Source organism: Bubalus kerabau, chromosome 7 (genome assembly GCF_029407905.1).
Source record: "Bubalus kerabau isolate K-KA32 ecotype Philippines breed swamp buffalo chromosome 7, PCC_UOA_SB_1v2, whole genome shotgun sequence".
NCBI classification, from domain to species: Eukaryota; Metazoa; Chordata; class Mammalia; order Artiodactyla; family Bovidae; genus Bubalus; species Bubalus kerabau.
In genome coordinates, this window is record NC_073630.1 from 65602589 (window position 1) to 65618639 (window position 16051).

Consider the following 16051-nt stretch of genomic DNA (forward strand, 5'->3'; position numbering starts at 1 on the left):
TCTCCAGTGGATCTTCCCAACCCAGGGATCAAACCCAGGTCTCCTGCATTACAGGCAGATTCTTTACCAGCTGAGCCACAAGGGAAGCCCAAGAATACTGGAGTGGGTAGCCTATCCCTTCTCCAGAGGATCTTCCCAACCCAGGAATCAAACCAGGGTCTCCTGCATTGCGGTGGATTCTTTACCAACTAAACTATTGGGGAAGCCCATATGTTCCCCCCTTATTGGTGCTGTTTCTGTTCTAATAAAAAGAACCCCTCCCACATTGAACATTTCTACTACATTTATTAATAAAAGGCAGCATTTAAAAAAAAAAAAGAACTTTCATGAATGAATAAAAGTTTAAGATGATAAAAAAAAAAAAAAAAGAGTCATGTCAAAGCTGACCCAATTCAAAAACAGTAACATCCATTTTTAATTTGTACTCTTCCCCAGAAATGGTCAACTTAGTTCTTTCATTACATATAAACACGTCCAAAACAGCACATAATTCTAAAATGGTTTATAGTTTTAGACAAGACTAACAACACAGAGGTAATGACAATACATTCTGAAATTTTAAACATACCATTTAATGCATTTCTGGTTTTTGTTCTATCTTTGTGGATAAAGATAGAGAAAAAGATAAACAGTAAGGTTTAAACAGGTAACCACCACAATGATCTAACTCACTATGATCATCTTAATCTTTCCAGTAATTAGAATTTATGTTCCCAGATGAACTTAAGTTTCTTAAGATCAGTTACCCCACAGTCACTAAAACAATGTAAATGGATACAGGCAATTTCAGTTGGGTAACATCTTGCTGCATTGTTGACAACACTTTTACATACAGCTTCAAGAAGAGCAGAAAAAAATTAAACTGCTTATTTTACTTTCTAGTGAGAAATAAATAAGACTGAATTAAATTGGTCCCTTACTCCTTTCCTAGAAAGAGTTGCCAACTGTACTTTATCTCAAAACCCCACTTTTCCTCTCTTTTCTGCCTCGCCAGTGCCAACTCCTCCCAAAAGCCCTGCCAATGGGAGGTCTCTTCTGAAGTATTCTCTGTGTTAAAGGCAGCCTTCCCTGTGTTCCCACAGGCCTCTGTACCTCCCTGTCCCTTGAGTCCGCCTCCTCTTTCAGAATGCAACTCCCCAGGGCAATTACTGGCTTGTCACTCAACTTCTAACACCAGTACCAACAAACAGCAAGTACCTAATAACTGTTTGCCGAACAAAAACCTAAGGACAAAGGAGTGGTTAGGAGGCCATTTTGAGAGCAAGTCAATTCCTCTCCACCCACTGATAAAGTCACCAATCACAGTTACGTGCTGGTAACTACTCGGCAATAAAAGCTTGCTAGTGGGCTTTGTTACTCTAGTGTTAATCGCTCAGTTGTGTCCCACTCTTTGCGACCACAGGGACTGTAGCCCCCAGGCTCCTCTGTCCATGGGATTCTCCAGGCAAGAATACTGGAGTGGGTAGTCTTTCCCTTCTCCAGGGCACCTTCCCAAATCAGGGATCGAACCTGGGTCTTCCACATTGCAAGCAGATTCTTTACCGTCTGAACCACCAGGGAAGCCTTTGTTACTCTGTGAAACCAGAAAACATTTTGGGCTTCCTACAAAGTGGAGGGAACATAGCGTAGGGACCAGGAGGGTGAGAAACAGTGTCAGGTGTGCAGATCAGTGCAAATAGGACAAAGCTGCTGAAGAATACACGAAAGGCAAAGTACAGATGGGGGAGATACGGTGCTGAAGAAGCACGGAGGCAGGTTTCAGGGGACCTCTCAGGCTTGTCAAGAAGTTTGGGTGGCATCCTCTGCTTGGCAGTGAGCCACTGAAAGCTTTTTATGTAGAGACATACAATATGACAATTACATTGTATACTCATCACTCTGGAGGTCACAGCGTTCCAAATCAGATACTGTCATGCTCATGGTACAGTTTTAGACTTATTAGTAGCTTTGTCCATCCATGGTCACACAGTTAATAATTATCAGTCACTATCGACTTAGCTGGAGAAGGAAATGGCAACGCACTCCAGTGTTCTTGCCTGGAGAATCCCATGGACGGAGACGCCTGGTAGGCTGCAGTCCGTGGGGTTGCACAGAGTCAGACACGACTGAAGCGACTTGGCAGCAGCATCGACTTAGCAGCAGCAGCATGCCACATTTTAAACACAATGGATTTTCCTCCTTAGTGTATACAATCAAAATTTCATATAGGGATTGTCTTCTCCAAAAACTCATAGTTTGAAACCCTAACCCTGGATGTGATGTTATCAGGAGGAGAAACTTTTACAAGATCATGGTGGGACCATAATAAGAGGAGTTAAAAGTTCCCCTTTTCAAAGAAGCCCAGAGAGATCCCTTACCCCCTCCACTTGTGAGGACATAGCAAGAAGATGGTCCTGTATTAACCAGAAGGTGGGCCCTCATCAGACACCAGATCTGCTAGTGCCTTGATTTTGGATTTTCCAGCCTCCATAAAGGGCTTCCCTACTGGCTCAGAGGGTAGAAAATCTGCCTGCAGTGCAGGAGATCCAGGTTCGATCCCAGGGTCAGGAAGATCCTCTGAAGTAGGAAATGACAATTCACTCCAATATTCTTGTCTGGAGAATTCCATGGACAGGGGAACCTGGTGGGCTATAGTCATGGGATCGCAATGAGTCAGACATGACTGAATGACTAACACACACACACACACACAGCCTCCAGAATTGTGAGAAATAAATTTGTTATTCACAAACTAGGTAGTCTATGGTATTATGTTATAGCAGCCAGAACAGACCAAGTTATAGATTATCAAATAGAGACATAGCAATATTAAAAGTTTTAAAAATCTTTCATTAGATTTTCCCTGAAGACAGCACAAAGACCATAGTGTACAGCTGATGGTACCTTGCTAGACAAAAAGCCTCAGAAAACTAGCTCCCCACTCTGTTCTGAACTGATATTCTCTAGTTGTACTTAACTTAACATAACTGGATATTCTCAGTGGAGGAGTTAGGTATCACTCCTTACTCTGTAATTGTTATTGCATCTGCTTCCCCTGTTTCATTGAGAGTTTTCTAAATAGCATACCCATGGCTTAGAGTAAGCACTCAGTATATGAAGAACTAGCAGATGAGCAAAAAACATATTTAACAATATATCAAGTACAGATTTTTGTCTTAGATATAGACACAGGTTATCCAAGCCTGTAAGACTGACTCATAAATTCAAAATGACAATTAGTAAGTTTATGATGAGAAATAATTGCCATAGGAACTAGAGTAATTGAAGTCCCACAATCAGTTGAACTGAAAGTCCAATGACCAAGTGATGGTGTCTGGTGAGTACGTGAAGCAACCTACTGGTAGCTAGACGACATGAGCCAAATGGCGTTCAGCCAGCACGGCTTGATGCACTCAACTCCACAACAGGGTCAATGCACTGTAGGACCAAAAAACTCACAGCCTGTCAGAATACCTTGGCAACGGGGCTAGGATACCCGATCTGTTGGCCAACACGTCTCCTCCCCTCCAAAGAGCTGAGGAGAGTACTGCCAGTTTTTTAACTCCATGACTCACTCTTTTCCAGACCATCTCCATCTCCAAATTCAAACTGACATTTAATCTGCCAGTGGGATTACCATCCAAACCTGCAGGCCTAGGAACAAATGTGCCCCTCGTGCACAGAACTCTGCTCCTAGCATGTGCTGATCTTACACAGAAAAAAGAAGGCAAGCTCATTTTCCCCTTTGCAAGTTCTTGGGAGCAACTCAACACAGCCCCCATGTACACAAGGCAACGATGACCATGCCACCAGATACACAGTCCTTTTTCACATTTTGGATTCTCCAGGAGAATCACTCAGGCGTTTGCCCCATTGTCCTCAGTGTTCAGTCAGGCCTGTGACATCCACTAAAGCATCATTACTCTTCTGACACTAAAAGTTCTACAGGGCAAACCTCCGCAGCCACTTTCACATAGCTAACTCTTTAAGGATTACGAATGAGCAAGGGCTCCATAGTGGCTTCTGAAATACCTCAGCTTATTTTGATGTGACACTCCCCAAAGTCTACAGCGTCTTTTTTTTCTCTTTAGTTTTACTATTTAAAACAATTTTTACTTGATATTGGTGCAAAATTTATTAACAATTCAGGTGAATAGTGAAGTTCTTCAGTTATACATATATTATACACACATATATTCTTTTTCAAATTCTTTTCCCATTTAAGGCCAGCAAGAATCAAACCAGTCTCCCCAAATAAACTACTCTGGGCCAGCTTTTATTGGAATAAAGAAAAGGCCAAACAGTATAGACAATGATTCTCTAGTTCAGAATTCTGGACATGCTGAAAATTTCATATTTTGTGTTTTCAATATCCTAATTGATTATTTCCCCCAGCAGAAAAGCAGTTGTTTTCTGAATTATAGTTTATTTCAATTAATGATAAAATTACTTAATATTTCCTAAGCACATATCAACCTGGGGATTTTACTAGACCAAATTCTGCATTTTTGGTTATAAAATGACCAAATGCTACTTCAAGACTTTTGAGGGATCAGTAATTTCAGTATAAGGAAATGGAGTCATACACGATTTTTAGTTACTGAAATGTACTACTAGATATTACTTTGTATTACTAAATAAGGATATAGAAGCAACAACCTCCTGCAGACTATTTCAATTTTCAAGAATAATTTTCATGATCAAGAAAACATAAGATGATTGTGGGACAGCATCTCAATCATGGCCCCGAGGTGAACACTTGGTCCATCCTCCCCTGACAGCATTTATTATTAAACTCACTCAGTAGTTGGGAGGTGAGCTCTAGTTCTTCTACTAAGGACTTACATGATCCTGTGCACATAATCCCTAGGGGCTATTGCCTTTCCTTGTAAAATGAGAAATGTAAGCAAATACAGTAAGTCCCCTACATATGAACCCTCAAGTTGCAAAATTTCAAAGATGTGAACATATTATAAACCTATTACAGTACAGTACTGTATGCCCGACTGTCGGCCCTGTGAACAAACTGAATTTACGAGCACTCTCTCAGAACAGGATTTGTTCCCATGTTGGGATTCACTGTAATCTGAAATTCTCTTTCAGCGTTAAAATCCTGTGAAATTAGAATCTGCTGAGCACCAAGAAGAAAACAGTGAATACCTCATTTGTTCAGATGAACAGGGAAATTAAAAAAAAAAAAAAATCTCCGTACTTGAGCCAGATGTTTCAGAGTAACATCTGCTTTACATAATCAGCAGCCAAAACACAGGCACAGAGTCAAATGGTGCTTTGTACTCCCAGTTGAGTCTCCACATTTGAAAAGATAAGTAGTGACTATAGTTCGCTGCCAGCACCCACCTGGCACCCACCCACTGGCCAGTGGCTACTGGGCTATCAAGGATGTTGACACCTAGTTTTCCTTTCTTCCTCTGCCCAGATACACGGTCATGTGCTTAAATGCACACAGTATGAGTAGAGAAGAAAAATGCTCAACACTTAAGGTGAAAGACTTTGCACCCTCTCACACAATTACAGCAGAAGCACATCTCTGAAAATTTCCATTTCCTGTCATAAACGTCATGACCCAACTTGCTCATTCATTCATTCAACATAGTTAAGTGCCTACGATGAGCCAGGTATTTTTTTTTTTTTTTAAGCTGAAGAAACAGCTTAAAAGAAGGTTCCCTTCTCTTAGGAACTTACTTTCAAGAAGAAAGCAAGATAACTACAGATCATGATATGTAGGATGAAGGAAGGAAAACAGGTGATTGACAAATTATTGACAGAACTCTCTGTGCCTCAGTTTCACCATCAATATAATGGACTTGATAATGATACCGACCTCAAAGGAGGGTTGTGAAGGACATGGTAGTTAATAGGTATGAAGAGCAATGCTTTGCATTCAGTAAGAAGAGCTCAATAAATACTAGCTGTTCCCACTGTTGTTGCTGTTGTCATTACTGCTATTGGAGCTTTCTACTGAGCAGCAAGGGAAGGTCTCTCCAAGGAGAGGCTGAGCTGAGCCCTCAATGAGAAAAGATAGAAGACAGTGTGAACCAAACCAGGGAAGAGCAGGAACAAAGCCAAGGAGGCAAGCATGGCCTTGGCATTTCCAGAAACAGGAGGACCAGTGGTTGTGAGCAGGGGGAGCCATCAAACAAGAAGGGACAGAGCCAGACTGGCAGAAACAATAAGAAACTTGAATTTATATCCTTCGTGTGGTAGGAATCCACAGAAAAGTTTTAGGCAGGAAGATCGTTTTGAGGCCAAGTTAATTCAGGTAAGACAATGAGGCGTGGGTGAGACAGTGGTGACAGGGAAGAAGTGGATTATACTTGGCATTTTTTGCGAGGTGGAGCTGGTCTGCCCCTCATAGCCTCTCTATGTCTATCATCATTTCGTCCTGTCTGATGTCACACGTGCCCACTGTCTGATGCTCCAAACCAAAGCCCAAGACTGGAAAGAAATTTAGCACTTTAAATATAGCAAGTGATTAACCACTTCATAGAATTCTCTTTACAGCCAGAAAACTCTAGCCTTAGATAGCACACATCTTTCTCTAATTATATCAAGTTCAGCAATAATAACAGAAACACAGTCTAATCAAGGAAGGCATTACAGTGCTTGGGGGCACACACCGTGGAGTCAGAGAGATGGTTTAGGTCCTTAGTTGTGAGATATGGTCACCTTAGATGGATTACTTAGCTCTGACTGCCTACCTTCTTTCACAGGATTTTGTACAGACTAAATGAGATAATGGATATGTAAAAAGCACTCCAGACAATAAGTGCCTAGCTCTTCATGCACACATGTAGTTCAGCCACTGTTTTTCCTGTTGAAATCAAAAAGGCAGGCTGTGGGGAGAAGGAACAGGTTTTCTAGTAAGATCTGTGTTCTGATTCAGATTATGACACTTCTATATAGCACTGAGAAAATTATTTTACATCTGAGCCTCAGCCTCCTCACATAAAATAGGGTTCACACGAGGATTAAATGATCATGTTAGCAATGTAGCAAAATACTATCATCCAACTGGTCCCTGTCACCCTATCCTCTATCCAGAGATTATAAAGCTACTCTCTCCTTCAAAACGTTTGAGATGAGAAAAACGAAAAGTCTTAGGGACCTACCGAGGTAGGTACTAATGTTTAAAATTTGGGAGGATAATATTTAATTAATGTTGCGACCAGTAAATAAATCTAGAGAGTAAAATAACAGATTTTACCCTATGATTTTATAAATTAATATCAAATAAGTACATGTTTTCCTAAAATTGTCATCTGTATGGGGTTATGCAACAGAAGCAGGGGTGGGTAGGTGGGAGGGAGAAGAGAACAAGACACAAAACCATTCTGTTGCCTGGTAATATGGTTCTGAACCAGTATGCTTTTGCAGGCTTGGCTTTATCACAATTATAAGCAAGGCTGTAAATGGAATCAGAATATATATATGGCCTCCTAAACATAATCAGGAGAGTCCAACTATTAATATATATCCTTTTACTCAGTGGCTTCTAATATTAGACCATATTGGTTTCTTGCATTTCCTTAGCTAGAATGAAATCTTTAGACAACAGTCTAATATAAAAATACTAACTAGAAAACTAGCCAGAGACTTTAAAGGCACAACTGCAGAATTTAGGTGTGACTCAAGTTAGGTGCTACTCAGTAGGAAGTTATAAGTATTATCCATGGTCCTTTCCAAGGTTTAATAGGTTTTTATTTTGTTCGCTGGGGAAAATAAAAATAAACTACAAGTCCTTGTTTAACAATTTTTTGTTTTTGGTTCCAGTGTCTGGAGTAAAACAATCTTTGGTTGAACAATTTAGACATTTATATTTTAGTTATTGTGTTTTTAGTGGTTACCATATATACTGTTTACATAATTAGAAATACAGAAGCAGTTACTAGAGCTACAAAAAAGACTTGAAGTCCCATATTCTGCATTGTTGGGGTGGAACAGTCGTTTCAAACATTCGATTGTGAGCCTGACTGCAGCTGTTTCCAGACAGAGAGGGAACAAAAGGAAGGAACCACTACTCTGGCAGCAATGAACTAGGTGCTTTAAAGGTTAAAACGTACATACTACAATTTCAAACATGGCATTGAAGAAATAAACACCTTTGAAAGCATGGAAATTAAATAGAAGCTACTCAGCAATGCATCTCAAATTTCTATACCATGACTACAATAGCCAGAGGGGAAATGAAATTTTCAGTTGCATCAATACACCTTCTTGTTCCGAATATTGATTCAGGCTCTATGCAGTGAACATCTGCTGATCATTCCAGTTCAGCGTCTGCTTCTCCTGAAAAGAACTGTTGGTTTTCCTTGGAGAACTCCGTTCCCCCTACTGTAGGCAGTGGGACTGGTCCCTCAAAATACAATTCCCCTTTTTGACTTTAAAGGTGGGCACATGACCCATGCTAAGCTAATCACAGGCAATTTGCCGTTTTGACATATGAAAAGGCTAATAACCATGGATAAGATGGATTCTGAGGCCTGTCCATTAGTCCAGCTGCTTTGCATGCTCCTTTATCTTCCTGGAAAAGCTTTTCACTTGATTCTGGGAACTATTCTACCTACTTGAATATTATGAATTGTATGAATTGAAGCAGAGGCATTTCAGTCCTCTGCTAGACGCCAAGTCCTGTCCCAATGTCCATTTAAGTATGTAGGTGGGCATTGACACTGGACCCAAACCTGGTCTCTCTTCTTCAAGGAGCTGAAACCTATTCTCTGTTCCCAAGTCAAGCTGGCTTTTCTGCTCTGCATGGAACAATGACTTGGAACCATAAGCAATTACCCTGCCCCCCAAATATTATGAAGCTGCCTGGAACCCTTCCCAACACACCCTGCTTGATGGATCAGATCTCCTCTGATGTTAAGAGCTGCCCAATCCAAGTCCTGAGTCCAGTACATTCTATAGGTCTTTCCACCCTAAGGAACTTGCACAACAGTCAAAAAGCTTCCCACACACCCAGCTTCTTCTCTTTTACCCTCTTGTTCATGCAATTGTGATGTAAGCTCATTATCTCCAAGCCCATTTAAGTTATAACAAAATGCCATAACAAAGAAGATCCACTTACCCAGATGATGTAAAACACAGTTATCAGCTTCAAAAAATTGCTTTTCATGTTACAAAGAGTTCACTCCCCACCCCCAACAATTCTTCTCAAAATGATGGAGAAACTTTGCTCTCATATGGAGAACTGCTGATGGTCAGCAGGCCAGTGAGTTGAGAAGCCAGGATAACATTTGGAAATGGGTAAAGTCCAAGTCCCTTCTAGAGCTTTAACACTGAGGGATGCATTTATTCATTCCATAGGTAGGCTTGCCCTAACCTCTCCCTCTGACCCCATTTCTCCTCTACTGGCCCTATTCCACCTCAACACAGTTTTTCCAACCATGACTTTCTCCTGCCTTGTGGGTACTATTAGATGTCAAAGCAGTCTCCCTAACCAATCTTCCTTGAAGTATCATCTGAAAAAGCTTTGAATATACAGTGGTCTTTTGACCACTCCAATATTAATCGGTTCACCTGTATCCTGAGGTATACGTCAACTGAGAATACTACTACTAGATATTACAGATGTACCTGACTTAAACTCTGAGAACAGCCCAGGCACGAGGGCACATGTCTATCAGGTATGCTATTCTGATATGGAATAAATAACACTTCAAGAAAGTCCCTTGCATACAATAAGTGTTTACTAAATTTTCTATTTTATTATCAGGCATCTAAAAATTCCCAGAATTTTATAGTCTTATCTCCATCCTGATACCCATGAATATATCTTCCTATCGGGACCTAGCATTACCATACATGGTCAACTGGTATTTTTCTTTAAGTGTATATACTTTGGGGAACTGATCTAAAAATAAACAAGTGTGAAAATCGACATTATTTCTTGTTTAAAACAGGAAAAAAAAAAGTGGTTTAACACTCCCTGTACTCATGCTGAACTGCAACAAGCTCCAAAATAGCACAACAAATTCTGAGTGATAGACACCGAAAAAAGTATTCCTGACGTTCAGAGGAAAGGCTAATCTTAAGCAATATTACACGGGAACCTACCTATGCACGCCTAGTGTTGGGCCTCACACATAGTAAGCACTCAATTTCTGTGGCTCCCAGCTTTGGATACTAACCTAGAGAAACAATCATCTTGGGCATGCTGAGTTACTGCAAATACTAAAGAAAACACTAATGCCAAATCATACTTAACAGGAAAAGGAGAACAATGAAAGATAATATAAATGTAATGATATCCCCTTAGGGATAGTCCACAGATCCTTCGGTCAGACAGAAGAATAAGTGGTATGTTCCCAATATAGATTAAACATTGGCACAGAAACAGACTGAACTAGCAATGAAGGGTTTCAACCACCAGACACACATCCGGCATCTCCTAGAAGCCTCAATTAGCTAAAAGCATCATTGACTCGTCTTGGCAGCAAGCTCATCACTTGAGAAGGTACAGGAAATAAGATGAGGAATTGTTACCATGGACTGGATTCTAATCAATGCAGAAGTGATAAGGTTTAGAAAACCTAACTGTACCACGGAACTTTTGGTAGTTGGAGGGGAATACCAGGCTAAGCCAGACATATCTTCTAGGTTAAGAGGATGTATTTCAAATTAGTATCAAAACCCAAAAGGGGCAAAAGTCCGGAAAGCTGAAGTAACATGCTGACTAATTGTGAAAGGTCCTGTCTTAGGGGAAAGAGGTGTGGTCAGAGACCACTGTTGCAGCATAACATGGCCTTGGACAAGGAAAAGTAGATTAAAAGATCATGGGAAAGGTTGGAAATAGACTTACATGTTCAATAGCAAATAACAACAGATGCGCAGACACCTAAGAATGGAGGAAAAGTGTTTTAAAAAATGCTGAGTGGCTACAAAAGCGCTTCCTTGCTTCCTTTGCAATACAGTGAATTCATGGGATAGGTCCACTGCCTGAAATGGATGGCGTGATGTTAACAGATCATAAGAAGCAGAACTCAGTTCTTACTTCTCCTCCTTCACTTCATTTGGCATCAAGGATAATTATCCTAAAACTAGGAAGGTTAGAATGAATAGTAGTTGGAGGAACGAATGCAAAAGAGATGGTAGGGAATTATTTTAAAAAGAAAAAAAGACAAGGCAGTACCTAGCTGCTCTAAATATTGATAGACGCTCATGTTTTGTAGCGTGTGTGTGTATATACACATATACAATATTTTTAAATCTATAAAACTGTGAGAACTTGCAGAATAGTTAAATAAAGTATCACTAATCACAGAAGAACCATGGGAAAGGGCAAAGTGTTTTAAAAAGGAAAGTAGATGGATTCTGTACATTATAAACTACTGTTCATGAAAAGTGTAGTCTACAGTCATGCTTTCAAAGTTCACAGATTTTAATAATGGGATCTACAGCTTCTAAAGGATTTATGGTAATTTCTAAAAATAGTTAATTTGAAAGTTAAAAGGAATACTTTCCTTTTGCATTGAGAATTCAGGGGGTCATTGTTTTTAAAGTGGTGTTTCTCATACCCAAAATGTATAGTCAGAGATTGAAGGGAATTTTTTTCCCTATAAAAAAGGTCCTTTGTGCATGTGTGCTAAGTCACTTAAGTCATGTCCAACTCTTCGAGACCCTTATGCGCTGTAGCCCGCCAGGCTCCTCTGTCCATAGGATTCTCCAGGCAAGAATCCTGGCTGGGTTGTGGGACCCTCCTCCAGGTTAAAAAGGTCCTTTACACTACCTAAACCTGAATATTAATGTTATTGGCCAAATCCTTAGCATTCTGTACTTCAACAAGACTAGACGCACCCTGTCCTTAAAAAACTGAGACACTGGATCCCAAGATTAGGCAATGATGTAGATTCACTACTGGCTGACAAACATCCATAAAGGAACTTCTACAGGAGCTTTCCTTTGGCTCCCCACTTCTTTCAAGCCCTCCTGATGGAGCCTTCCCTGGGTCAGCCTTGGCTCCTGCCCCTACTCCCCTCCCCTGGCTTAGTTCTCTGACCCTGGGTATCAGGGTCAACAGGGGCACCTGACCGGCAGGGCCAGCTGGACTTCTTTCTGGGAAAGTGGACTTGTGGTCCGGAGACACTAGCAGACAGACTCGGCACTGGGCAGGGACCGGGCTGGGCACGGAGAGTCAGCGAGTCAGGCTGCGGGGGTGATGGCCCTCCCCGCACCCCCACCCCCATGCAGCCACATGGACGGCAAAGATGTGAAGACAATGGAGTAGAGGTACAGAGAACAAACAAGGGCAGCTCTGGATAGAATTAGAGACCCCAAAGCCTGAGTCCCATGGGGCCCTTCTATGATCCAAGGGGATCCCTGGATAGTTAAAGTAGATGCATAACTTCCTGGGGGATCTGGAGCCAGACTGCCTGGGTTCCAATGAGACAGGATAACATTCTGTCTCATACTGGATAACATGCTGGTACGATTAGTAAATATGCAAATGACATGAAAGAATCAACTCAGGAAGATTTTGGGAGATTGAATAAATTGAAGATCCTACACTAATGCCTAAAAGAATCAACTGTGTAAATATAATATGGAGCATATTTGGCCCAGCAAGACATGTAGGAGACAAATGGTTTAATCGCTTTTATTGCTTTCTTAGCAAGAAAGAACTTGCTAAGAATTAGTACTGTCTGAGAGTGGAAAGGGCTGTTTGACAAGGGGGTGTGACTCCTGTCACTGAAGGGTTTTCGAGCCAGAGCTGAATAACCAAACGCCAGCAGGCTATCTCAGGGACAGTGCACACAGCTCCCTCCAACTCCAGAATTCCATGATGTCATCTTTTTAAAAAGAGTTTTTTTTTTTTTAAAGACAGTTATGAAGTCATCAGAGAACCACTAAGATAGTGTCAATGCACAAGCAAGTTTTAACCACTTTGTATATGGAAAAAAAATTGTTGAATTAGTTGATAAAAATGCTTGCAGAAAGTAACCCCGTTAATTTCACCACAACACAATCATGGGAAGACAGAACAGAATTAAAGTTCTGAATAAGTCAGTCTTTGAAGCATATTGGAAAAAGGAATAATAAGCAATCATGAAGTTATCTGAATTATTACAACTTTTATTTTTAGAGCTACTGGTGCATTTTACAATAGAAAAACAGGTGGATAGGCTAATAGTCTTCTGATTCCAAGGCTAGTTCTCATTTTATCAAAAGAAACAAAAACACCCGTGTACATCATTTTGCTGCTGCACTATTCTCAGAATAAGTCAATGGAATTTGATGGGCGCCTGTTTATCTCCATTGTGCTTTTGCAAGAGAGAAAAATATAATTCACCTTTATTTTTTAAACATTGTCTCAAGTGTCAAAAACAGCCAGTGAAGAAACCAAAGCCTACCTGCTAATTTGTGGTTTGGGAGCAGTCAGCACAGCACACCCAGCACCATGAATCACCATGAGCAAGAACAGCTTTTTACTCTATAGAACTGGATACTACCCAGCATTAGGAAAGAAGTGAAACTTTCCTCTGCCTATTGATGACAAGCTGTGTCACAATCTGGCATGTGAAATATCCAACAAGTCCATGAACCCAGCTAGAAAAATAGGGCATCCCTAAGGGGGCACCGGGGAGCTCCGCCATGACCCTGAGAGCATGGTGTCTGTCTGACAGTGGAGTGGAGCCACAAGTGGCTGGGCGATGGCTCAGCTGCTATGAGCGCTGTGGGGGTGGTGTTAAAGAACCCACCAAGACTGGTTAGGCAAGACAGGCTCAGAGAAAAAAAAAGAGTCAGTGGCAAAAAAGCACGGAAGGCACAGTTGCCTTCGGTTTGTCAGGATGTGGCTCAAACAGGAGAGAGAAACCTCCACTAAGCAGATTATACCGCGATGTATGAATGCCAGCAGGTGGGCTGCAAAGACTTCAAAGGCCAAGCTCAGTGCTGGCTGACATTAAAGGATACCTACATATGTGTGCAGCTGCCATCAGCCCTACCCAATTCACAGGCAGAACAGGAACGATGAGAGGCCAGATTGCTTCAAGATGCTTCAAGAACCTCCTGACACCATAAATAAAAATCACCCACCGCAGAAAGAGCCCCATAATGCAATTCCTGTGCCTCCACATGCTACCACCACTAATTATAAATATGAAATCAGCCCCTTAGGACTTCCCTGGTGGCTCAGGGGTTGAGAATCCACCTTCCAATGCAAGGGATACAGGTTTGATCCCTATTCGGGGAACTAAGATCCCATGTGCTGTGGGGCAACTAAGCCCATACGCCGTAACTACTGAGCCCTTGTGCTCTAGAGCCGGCACTCCTCAACAAGAGAAACCGTATGTGCTACAACAAAGAGCCAGCAGTCAAAATAATGAATAAATTAATAACCATAAAAAGCAAATTTCCCCCATGTCTTTAAAAAAAAAGAAATCAGCCCCTTAGATCTGCTGGAGTATCTGTGGCCATTGCTGAGCAAAGTGCAATGGGCCTGGACATGGTAATAAGAAAACTCCATGAGATTTCAAAACCATGTCAGCATGTTAAAAGCTCAGCTTCCAAAATCTGAACAGCTTGATCTTATCCCTATCACTCACCAGATGCGGATTCAAGTAACATTTGCTTAGCATCTACTTTATAGCAAATGTCTTAATTTTGCACTCTGAAAGATGTTCCTGCAGTGTGGAATACCTCGAGAGCCAAAAGAACACAATGATGACATAAAGACTATTCTCATCAACTCTGATTATGGAGTGAAAAGTCTCTGCAACAGAATGATCAGTTCCAGAGAGATGAATCCATAGAGTTCCTAGGTGTCCAAAAAAACAATAGAGTGATCAGTTCCAAAGAGATGAATCCATACTGCTCCCAGCTGTCGAAAATGCATAGAAACAAGGAATAGGCCCCGATAGCTCAGCTGGTAAAGAATCCACCTGCAATGCAGGAGACCCTGGTTTGATTCCTGAGTTGGGAAGATCCCCTGGAGAAGGGATAGGCTATCCACTCCAGTATTCATGGGCTTCCCTGGTGGCTCAGCTGGTAAAGAATGTGCCTGCAATGTGGGAGAACTGGGTTCAATAGCTGGGTGGGGAAGATCCCCTGGAGGAGGGCATGGCAACCCTTTCCAGTATTCTTGCCTGGAGAATTCCATGGACAGAGGAGCCTGGAGGGCTACTGTCCATGGGGTTGCAGAGTCAGACACAACTGAGCGACTAAGCATAGCACACAGCACAAGATGCTAATAGTTATGTTTACTGAATTTCTAAAGAAAACTAAAAGAAAGAAAGATAGAGGGAGATCGAATTTAGGATAAAAGCAATCGTCTTTCCAAAAAGAAAAAAAAAATGTATTGAAACAAACTTATTTTGGCACATGTGGATCTTCCCACTCTTTTCTAAGATGCAAGGAGGTTTTTAGTCCTTTATCCCAGTGTTTTCTATTTTAATAAATGGTGCCACCATTTTGGGTTTAGGGCCCCAAACCTGCAACATCCTTAACACTCTACTTCCTACCCACCAATAATCTGTTAGATCTACCTTCAAACTATACTATAAATCTGACCACATATGACCACAGATACCTAGTAGTTCAAGCCACAATCACCATTCTTTGATCAACTTCTACCGCCAAGATGAAATCAGAATCTCTTGGGGCAAATTCCAAGGATCAGCTATTTTGAAGCTCCTCAGAAGATTCCAATGTGCACTTGGGCTTGGTCTACTCTCTAGCCAGGAGACAGATGATTTATGGGTAGGTTTTGTTGTATTGGGGGAAAGCGAAACAGGAGTCTTAGAGGGGTTATATGACTTGTCCAAGGGCACAGAGCTCAGAAGACCCCAAAGTCAGATATCGCTCCAGGCCCTTTGGGAGCCCTGAGTGCCTTATTTCCTTTTCTGTCCAGCCAATTATTTACAGAGCAGTACCTTAAGACACTCAGGGAAGTGGGGCAGCACTAAGCGAGTTAGTCTCCAGTTTTGTTTGTGTCACACAACAGATGCACTCTACTTTTTAAGTGGCTACTATGTCAAATAGTCGGGTACCAAATGGGCTAAAGACACGTGAAGTATAAACAGGAAAGATGATGATTCTATTAGTTTGAGTCAAC

At 41.4% G+C, this 16051-nt stretch overlaps 1 protein-coding gene across 4 annotated transcripts in view; it reads right to left on the reverse strand.

The window, feature by feature from the left end:
* The window catches only part of ATP8A1 (ATPase phospholipid transporting 8A1), a 234308-nt gene that overhangs the window by 203797 nt on the left and 14460 nt on the right, over positions 1 to 16051 (reverse strand). The window lies entirely within an intron of this gene.